Below are 9,450 nucleotides of genomic sequence, written 5' to 3' on the forward strand. Positions count from 1 at the left end.
GGCCTTCGTGAGGTCGTCATCTCCACTCTAATTGAGCCTACAGTGGCACAGCATGTTACCTAAAATGGTGCTCTACCACGGAATCCCTGCAGGTACCTTAAAAGGTTCTCTGCCACTCTCTGCGTGGGCACAAACTCCCTGAACCCTCTGACTGACACACACACACACACACACACACACACACACACACACACACACACACACACACACACACACACACACACACACACACACACACACACACACACACACACACACACACACACACACACACACACACACACACACACACACAGAGAGACGCTGCAGCCATCCAGTCACACAGAGAGAGTGTGCATGTGGAAACCTCAGCTTAACTGATGAGAGTAGCACAATCTATGTTCCCAGGCCCCAAGAGTCACAAACGTGTTGTGAATTCACAGGGTTCGTTACCATGGGTACTGCCCCGAGAACACAAGGGCTGTATGTGTGTGTGTGTGACAGTGGAGGATGCTGAGTGTAGGACAGCTCATAATAATGTCTGGAACGACTCTCATGCAATGGCATCAACCACATAGAAACCATGTGTTTGATACCATTCCACTCATTCTGCTCCGGCCATTACCACGAACTCATCCTCCTCAATTAAGGTGCCACCAACCTGCTGTGGTGAGTGTGTGCGTGTGCACGTGCACGCACACACATTTGAATGGTGTGATAGGTGACTACCAATGATAAAACAACACACTACAGTATATTTGTACCCCTTTAAAAAGGCTGTTTAAACACAGGGTTTATTTTGTCATTGACATTGCAGTGACTGCTCTCTTTGGGTGCATCTCAATAGTCTGGAGTAGCTTCCTGCCCTCGTCTCTTCTTCATCTGTACTCATCTGAAAATGTAAAGCAATACGGTGGATGCCAATGGCGGAAAGGAGACAAGGAGAAGAACCCATTTTAGATGACTGAGATACACCCCTAGATTCCTCAAAGCAGAGGCACACACTTGCTCACTGCTTGAAACATCGGTGCTGATCCACGTTAAGTGGCCCAGGCGGTTCACTTAACCTTTTTCCAGTTGTGTCACGGGCTAATCATCAGGGGTTGTATGTGTCAAGTGTCTCAGAGTATGAGTTCTGATCTAGAGTCAGGTCTCCCCTGTCCATATAATCATATTCATTATAATCTAAAACACTAAATCTGATCCTATGTCAGCAACTCTGAGACGCTTGATACATACAACCTGTTAATGACACAGCAATCCTCGGAAACGTGCAGCACGACTGCAAAAACATCAACCTGGAACGCGGCCATTACAACAAGCATAATTAAGCTACATCTATGCATATTCATGTAGCTTTGAACTGAGGCATTCTGTTCTGTTGTGTCAATGACAGGTCTGTATTGCAGCATAGACAAGGCTAAACAGCTGGTAGGTAGGAATGCAACACCGATATGTCTCACAACAAGCTATCTCGGATTTAGAGATGGATTGAAATATGTCTGGTTTTACCATGGAAAAGAGGCTCTCTTGATGACAGGAGGTTGATGGCATTTTAATTGGGGAGGACAGGCTTGTTGTAATGGCTGGAGCAGAATAAGTGGAATGGTATCAAATACATCAAACACAGGGTTGCCATGTGTTTGATGTCATTCCATTCACTTCGTTCCAGACGTTATTATGAGCCGTTCCTCCCTTCAGCAGCCTCCACTGCTCGAGGTTCCACTCATAGCTCTTATGTGGAAGAATATGTTTGTACTGGGTCTTAGTCAGATGAATGAATAGGAAGACACCATATGTTTGTACTGGGTCTTAGTCAGATGAATGAATAGGAAGACACCATATGTTTGTACTGGGTCTTAGTCAGATGAATGAATAGGAAGACACCATATGTTTGCTAACCCACTGGTTTGTTTCTTTGTGGTCGTGTGTAGGTTGGCCTATTGTAGACTGTATTGAAATGCAAGTCACCGTTGTTGTCATGGGATTGCCACTAGATGGCACACAGATCCCCGTACTGTAAAAATCACCTATGGAAGTTCAACATCACTTCTTTATAATAGACAGAATGGGACAATGGATATAAGGGCTATACGCCATGGGGCGTAGAGAAAACACTGCCATGGGCTGTAGAGAAAACACTGCCATGGGGAGTAGAGAAAACACTGCCACGGGGAGTAGAGAAAACACTGCCATGGGGTGTAGAGAAAACACTGCCATGGGGCGTAGAGAAAACACTGCCATGGGGCGTAGAGAAAACACTGCCATGGGCTGTAGAGAAAACACTGCCATGGGGAGTAGAGAAAACACTGCCATGGGGAGTAGAGAAAACACTGCCATGGGGTGTAGAGAAAACACTGCCATGGGGCAGAGAGAAAACACTGCCATGGGGCGTAGAGAAAACACTGCCATGGGGAGTAGAGAAAACAATGCCATGGGCTGTAGAGAAAACACTGCCATGGGGAGTAGAGAAAACACTGCCATGGGCTGTAGAGAAAACACTGCCATGGGGAGTAGAGAAAACACTGCCATGGGGAGTAGAGAAAACACTGCCATGGGGTGTAGAGAAAACACTGCCATGGGCTGTAGAGATAACACTGCCATGGAGCAGAGAGAAAACACTGCCATGGGCTGTAGAGAAAACACTGCCATGGGGCGTAGAGAAAACACTGCCATGGGCTGTAGAGAAAACACTGCCATGGGGTGTAGAGAAAACACTGCCATGGGGCAGAGAGAAAACACTGCCATGGGGCGTAGAGAAAACACTGCCATGGGGAGTAGAGAAAACAATGCCATGGGCTGTAGAGAAAACACTGCCATGGGGAGTAGAGAAAACACTGCCATGGGCTGTAGAGAAAACACTGCCATGGGGAGTAGAGAAAACACTGCCATGGGGAGTAGAGAAAACACTGCCATGGGGTGTAGAGAAAACACTGCCATGGGCTGTAGAGATAACACTGCCATGGAGCAGAGAGAAAACACTGCCATGGGCTGTAGAGAAAACACTGCCATGGGGCGTAGAGAAAACACTGCCATGGGCTGTAGAGAAAACACTGCCATGGGGTGTAGAGAAAACACTGCCATGGGGCAGAGAGAAAACACTGCCATGGGGCGTCGAGAAAACACTGCCATGGGGCGTAGAGAAAACACTGCCATGGGGCGTAGAGAAAACACTGCCATGGGGCGTAGAGAAAACACTGCCATGGGGCGTAGAGAAAACACTGCCATGGGCTGTAGAGAAAACACTGCCATGGGGAGTAGAGAAAACACTGCCATGGGGAGTAGAGAAAACACTGCCATGGGGAGTAGAGAAAACACTACCATGGGGCGTAGAGAAAACACTGCCATGGGGCGTAGAGAAAACACTGCCATGGGGCGTAGAGAAAACACTGCCATGGGGAGTAGAGAAAACACTGCCATGGGGCGTAGAGAAAACACTGCCATGGGGCGTAGAGAAAACACTGCCATGGGGCGTAGAGAAAACACTGCCATGGGCTGTAGAGAAAACACTGCCATGGGGAGTAGAGAAAACACTGCCATGGGGAGTAGAGAAAACACTGCCATGGGGAGTAGAGAAAACACTACCATGGGGCGTAGAGAAAACACTGCCATGGGGCGTAGAGAAAACACTGCCATGGGGCGTAGAGAAAACACTGCCATGGGGAGTAGAGAAAACACTGCCATGGGGCGTAGAGAAAACACTGCCATGGGGCGTAGAGAAAACACTGCCATGGGGAGTAGAGAAAACACTGCCATGGGGCGTAGAGAAAACACTGCCATGGGGCGTAGAGGAAACACTGCCATGGGGCGTAGAGAAAACACTGCCATGGGGCGTAGAGAAAACACTGCCATGGGGCGTAGAGAAAACACTGCCATGGGGCGTAGAGAAAATGTAGCAGTTTTAAAGCAAGTTTTCTGCAATTCTACACATTTTGTAATGACTTATGTCGTGTTAATATAAGAGCTGAGTGAGAATGACTAACACAATCAATGGGTCCCCCTGGAGGTCAGGTCATGATTACTACAAGTTTAGATAGCTGGCTAGACTATCTACCAGGCTATAGAGTGTTAGCTGACACGGCTAATGGAGTGACATAACAAGAGAAACGCTGCAGATGCATGACACATTTAGAAATGGCATCTGGTGTATTCTACTATTCTAAATCTTAACAATAAGTTGAGAGACACCCCCAATTTAAATAAATAAATAATTGTATATATGTGTGTATGTGACATCTGCGATATTCTCTTATGTGTGTGTTCGTCCTCTATGTGTGTGTGTCTCCCAGTCTCCTCACAACTCCCAGATTGGGCTCTTCAGAAGCTCTGACTCACACTCGTTCCGCAGCCCAGGAGTGGGCTCCAGGGATTCTGGGAAAATCAACTCTGTCAGCAGGGAGAGGAGATTCAGGTCCGTGACAAGACAGCGCTCACACAGACCTACTCCTTAAATATCTCTCTCTTATTTATTCCCTGTCTTTCTATTTATTTCATTCCCTCTCACTCCCCTGCTTTCTCTAACCATCTCTTCCTCATCTCTTCCTCTCAACAGCTGTACCAAGCTGAACCCTATTCTCTCTTTATACCCCAGTTGGCCACAACTTAGCATAAGGTTAATGTTAAGCACAGTGTAAAACATTGATACCTCGAGGCTGCTCTTGAGTACACACAGAACATTCAGCCACACACACACAGAGCACCTTGATTGTTTGATGTGGGATTTCCAACCCTCACTCACCCCATAGTTACGACCCCTCAGGCGGCAGGTCACAGATGCCATGGCAACGCTTGACTCTTGAAGGGTTGCAGAAACCCCCAGAAGCAGAGGAGTCACTGGCGGCCATTTTGAGTCTAGACCGAGCCCTTGGAAGACCTCATTAACATATAGTGAGCAGCCCCAGCACTGTGACGACTTCAAGAACACCACTTAGTCTTATGTACAAGTCTAAAAGCAGAGATGGTTTTACATTTCTAACAGTGGTCAGTTATATAATTTTCACCTCCCATTTTCCTCTCTCTCTCTCTTCCCAGTTTCCATAGCTATTCCCAGGAGAAGTGTGAGAGGATTCAGTGAGCTCTGGGAATGTTGTATTCATGTCTGTTGGATCCTATTGTACACACAAGCCCTCAAGGTTCAACGACACACACCCTTCGACCTCGTAAACAAACACACTTGTCAATCAAAACGAAATTCACACATACAATTCATCCACATAAAACACACACACATAACGACCCCCCCTCATGCCAACACACACACGCAGGTTGGACCTCCTAAAATCTTCCCCACTGGGGGTTTGATTGTGAGGCTATTGATTGCTATAGGTTAGAATCAATAGCTCCTCTATGGCCATTCCCCTGAGTGGATGGAATACAGATGTATAGTGTCCAGTGTTAAAGAGAGTTAAAAAGCAACAAATCCCTTTGAAAACAGCCTATGTGTTATCGATATGAGTCAGAAACGGTTATTTTATTGTTCAAATCGACTACATTTTGATCATGAAGTCATTCTCGCCTAAAATGAAGGTTTTGATTTGACGATGTCCATTTGCCGACTGACATGGGGTGAACAGCTGCGGTGACAGTGAAACTGTCCAGACTTGCCCAGCAGTTACCACTTTGTTTCCATAAGACAACACGTTGTGCATTTTGTTACTTCAGAAATACTGCACCAAACACCTTAGTCAGATGTAAAATTGCGCAACTAAAACATCCTCGGCAAAAACATTATAAATTAATTACAGATTTCTTGAGTTGTCTTTATTGAGTTGTCTTTATTCTGGGGGTTGTGAGGAAGTGAAATAGGCTTCCATGTCTTGAGTGTCTTATGGGGGACAAATATCATTAACCAAACGCTGAATCGGTCAGGAAACACACCTCCAAGACTGAAAACATGTTTTTCTAATGAGCAACACAAAAACACGTTCCAATCAGTGTCTCTTTAAAGCTGGAATCAGTAATGGTGAAACTACCACATCCGTTTGTGATGTTCCAAATAGAAAGAAATGACTTCCACCAACGAACAGTGTTTTTTTCCCCTCAGAAATCGTTGCACATTATTACACGCCGACAGAACAGCAAAGTATTTTTTGCACTTTTTTTACCATGATGCTCCTCTCCTGTTTCATAAACAAAAACAAATGTGTTGGGGTCAACAGTGGTGCTGCTAACCTAATGTGGATTCCAGCTATAAAGGTCGACTTTGGGGGGGGGGCAAATGATTTTAAACGGTATAACCGATCAATGAACCATCATAGCAGGCCATTTAATGCTTAAAAATGAAAACAAAATTACAAAGATATTTGGCTACAGAAGTGCCATTTCCTACCAATGTCTACAGCTTCCGTCCAAAAAATAAATCCTGTGAAATGACGTCAACACATACTGGAGGAGGCTAGCTATAGTGGCTAGCTATAGTGGCTAGCTATAGTGGCTAGCTATAGTGGCTAGCTATAGTGGCTAGCTATAGTGGCTAGCTATAGTGGCTAGCTATAGTGGCTAGCTTAGCTAAGGAACTAGCTACGTCGGTCACAGCACAAATCACCAGAATGACACATCTATGAACCACCAAAGGCACACCCCATTTTGGTTTGAAAATTGAGAAAGAGGCAGACTTGGACCGTTTTTGGTGCCCAAAGTTGACCTTTAAGTGGAAGGACATGCCTGTTGGTGTGAAAATGAGTGACAATGATATAGCAAGATAGCACAAACAGATCTTGGGGAGTTCATTTTGAGAAAGTTGTGTCAGAGACTTGAGTTGCCTTGGAGTTTGTATGGTTCGGTTTTGCCCTGGCGAGATTACTGCACTCAAAGAATCCTCTATTTGCTGTAGTCAAAACCCATGTTGTTTTGAATGTGTTCGTGGTGTCTTTCACCTTGAATGTTTACCGCAATGTTTATAATGTTTTTGAATTAATATACAGTATGTAGACCTGTACGTAGGCGTGTGTTTTTGCCTTCTTTGTTTGTATGCGTGTGTGTCTGCGTGTGTGTCTGCGTGTGTGTCTGTGTGTGTATGTATGTTTGTTTTTTCTGCCTGTGTGTGTATGTGTGTGTGTCCTTCAGTGTGACTCATCTATTACAAGCCTGGCTAATCACCTTCTCTCCACCTTCCTCCTCCTAATCTGTACCAAGTGGACCGGCCTTGTTACAGTGACATCACCACCTGTGACGCACATCCCTAACAATAGGTGTTGCTAGGGATTCACAACGGGGTGTGTGAGAGAGAGAGCACAAATGAAGGAGGGAACCCCTTTCTCTTCCTTTTGCTTTCTCTCTCTCTCTCTCTCTCTCTCTCTCTCTCTCTCTCACTCTCTCTCTCTCTCACTCTGTTTCTCTGTCTCTCTCTCTCACTCTGTTTCTCTCTCTCTCTAACTCTCTGTATGTCTGCTCCCCCCCCCCCTCTCTGAAGGATTAGACAGTGAGTTGTCAAGGGACTCCTCCCACTTCACTACAGTTGAATAATTCGATGGTGTTGCTACATCACCATATTCGTCTGGAAAACTGATTAGAGGAATCCTTCTGCAGTTAGAGGAAGAGAGGAGGGGTTAGAGAGAAGGAGAGAAAGGGACATGAAGGAGGAGATGGCGATGAGAGGAAGGAGAATGGGAAGAAAGAGTTCATTTGAGCATTTGGGGCAGCAGGTAGCCTAGTGGTTAGGGCATTGGGCCTGTAACTGAAAGGTTGCTCGATCGAATCCCAGAGCTGACAAGGTAAAAAAATCTGTCGTTCTGCCCCTGAACAAGGCAGTTAACCCACTGTTCATAGGCCGTCATTGTAAATAAGAATTTGTTCTAAACTGGCTTGCCTAGTTAAATAAAGGTTAAATGCAAATTTGGTGGAGTGAGTGAATTGAGAAGACAGATAAAAGGCAGTGATAGACCCTGTTCACACCTTCATGCCTATCTGAACTGTACTGAGCTGACTTCTTTTCCTTTCCAACATGGTTCCAGCAGCCATGGTGGGTGTGTACCCACGCTGAAACAGTATCGCTCATCTCAATAGTGTAAAACGTGTATTACTGCCCCATCTAGGATCAGCCAATTCTATGGGTCATGATGGACTATGGGTATTGCTGACCCTTAATCATTGGAAGGGAAACCAATGGTTAAGACGCGTTGCTGACGCCTGACAGATCTTACAACGCCTTAATAAGTATTTTATGTATCAACTAAGCATATCATTTGTTATAGTAATCTGGCAGTCGATGACATGGTCGACGACATGACCCGCAACCATTGGTTGATGCATGAAACATCCGAACAGGGTAATGCGACCAGGGACTTCTCTGACCTGTCAATCCCGTTAAGAACAGAAGAACCTGATGTCCTTTATTAACCTGCCTCACCCTCCTGGTGAGGTCAGAGCACCAAAACAAATCCTGGCAGACAATGCCTGATGTCCTGATCTGCAGATCTATCAGCTTACTCTTCTCCAACCCTACCTTGACAATTATGAGGAAAACGCTAAACTGACCGTCGAGCGTCAGTGTCTAGGGGCAACGTCATCTTACTTCACCAAAACAGGGTAATATTCATTAGGACACACCGTAGCAAAAGGTTTTGGACAAGCTTAAGTTAGTTTCCCTTTTTCATTCTGTTTTCTCTTGTTTGGTGCCTAAAAAATAGGACCCAGAGCTCTGTAAATCAGTTTGGCAGTATGAAGTGTGCGAGGAACAAAGAGTTTAGATAGATGCGTTATGCAACCAGAAGGCTGTCTAGGCAGTGTAGAGGAAAAGATGCAGTAATCTGTTGACAGCGAGCTGCTTGAACGCAGTAGTATGCATGTTGTATACATGTCTTGAAATATGCCCTAGTGGTATTACTCATGTTAGGATGTTCAGTGGTGTTTGCTTTAGGAGTTGACTGATGGTTTTATACCATGAGCAGAGGTGTTTCTCCGACTTGTGTTCAATCCCTTTTCAGTTCAATCAGATCTGCAGATTGATGTAATTTTACCAGATTAAAGGTGGAATTTGACCCCAGATTTGACCCCTAGTCGGAGTCGTCTGAGTGACAGGCTGAACTTTGCTCGTGTACAACAACAGATTATAGTATAGTTCGTGATTGGCCTACCTCTCAGAGTAAAGAGGATTATGAGGTGTGTCTTGAGAAAGAGAGAAGGAGATAGAGTACACTGTTCCTTTAAGAATATTTTTAGTTCAGCGCTTCTCTCTGGTCAGCGGTCAGAAGAATCTGGTGTTAAGGGCAGAGTTAGGCATGTGCCAGGTCGCTAATGGGAATAGACAGGGTTCAGGACTAATAAACCTCTGGTTAAACATCGCTCCGCTCGCAGGGCTAGTGCTACTGAGAAACCACTGAGGAACCTGTTCTCAGAGTGGATAGTAGAGGACACAGACACAGGATATACACCCTGACAAAGGTATGTGACTGCTTCTCTCTCTTTATGGCTAACTTTCTGATTCTGACACCTGTTGCTGCAGAGTGGGAGGGATTTGCCTTGGAATTGCCA

The sequence above is a fragment of the Oncorhynchus kisutch genome, linkage group LG9 (genome assembly GCF_002021735.2).
Source record: "Oncorhynchus kisutch isolate 150728-3 linkage group LG9, Okis_V2, whole genome shotgun sequence".
Taxonomy (NCBI): domain Eukaryota; kingdom Metazoa; phylum Chordata; class Actinopteri; order Salmoniformes; family Salmonidae; genus Oncorhynchus; species Oncorhynchus kisutch.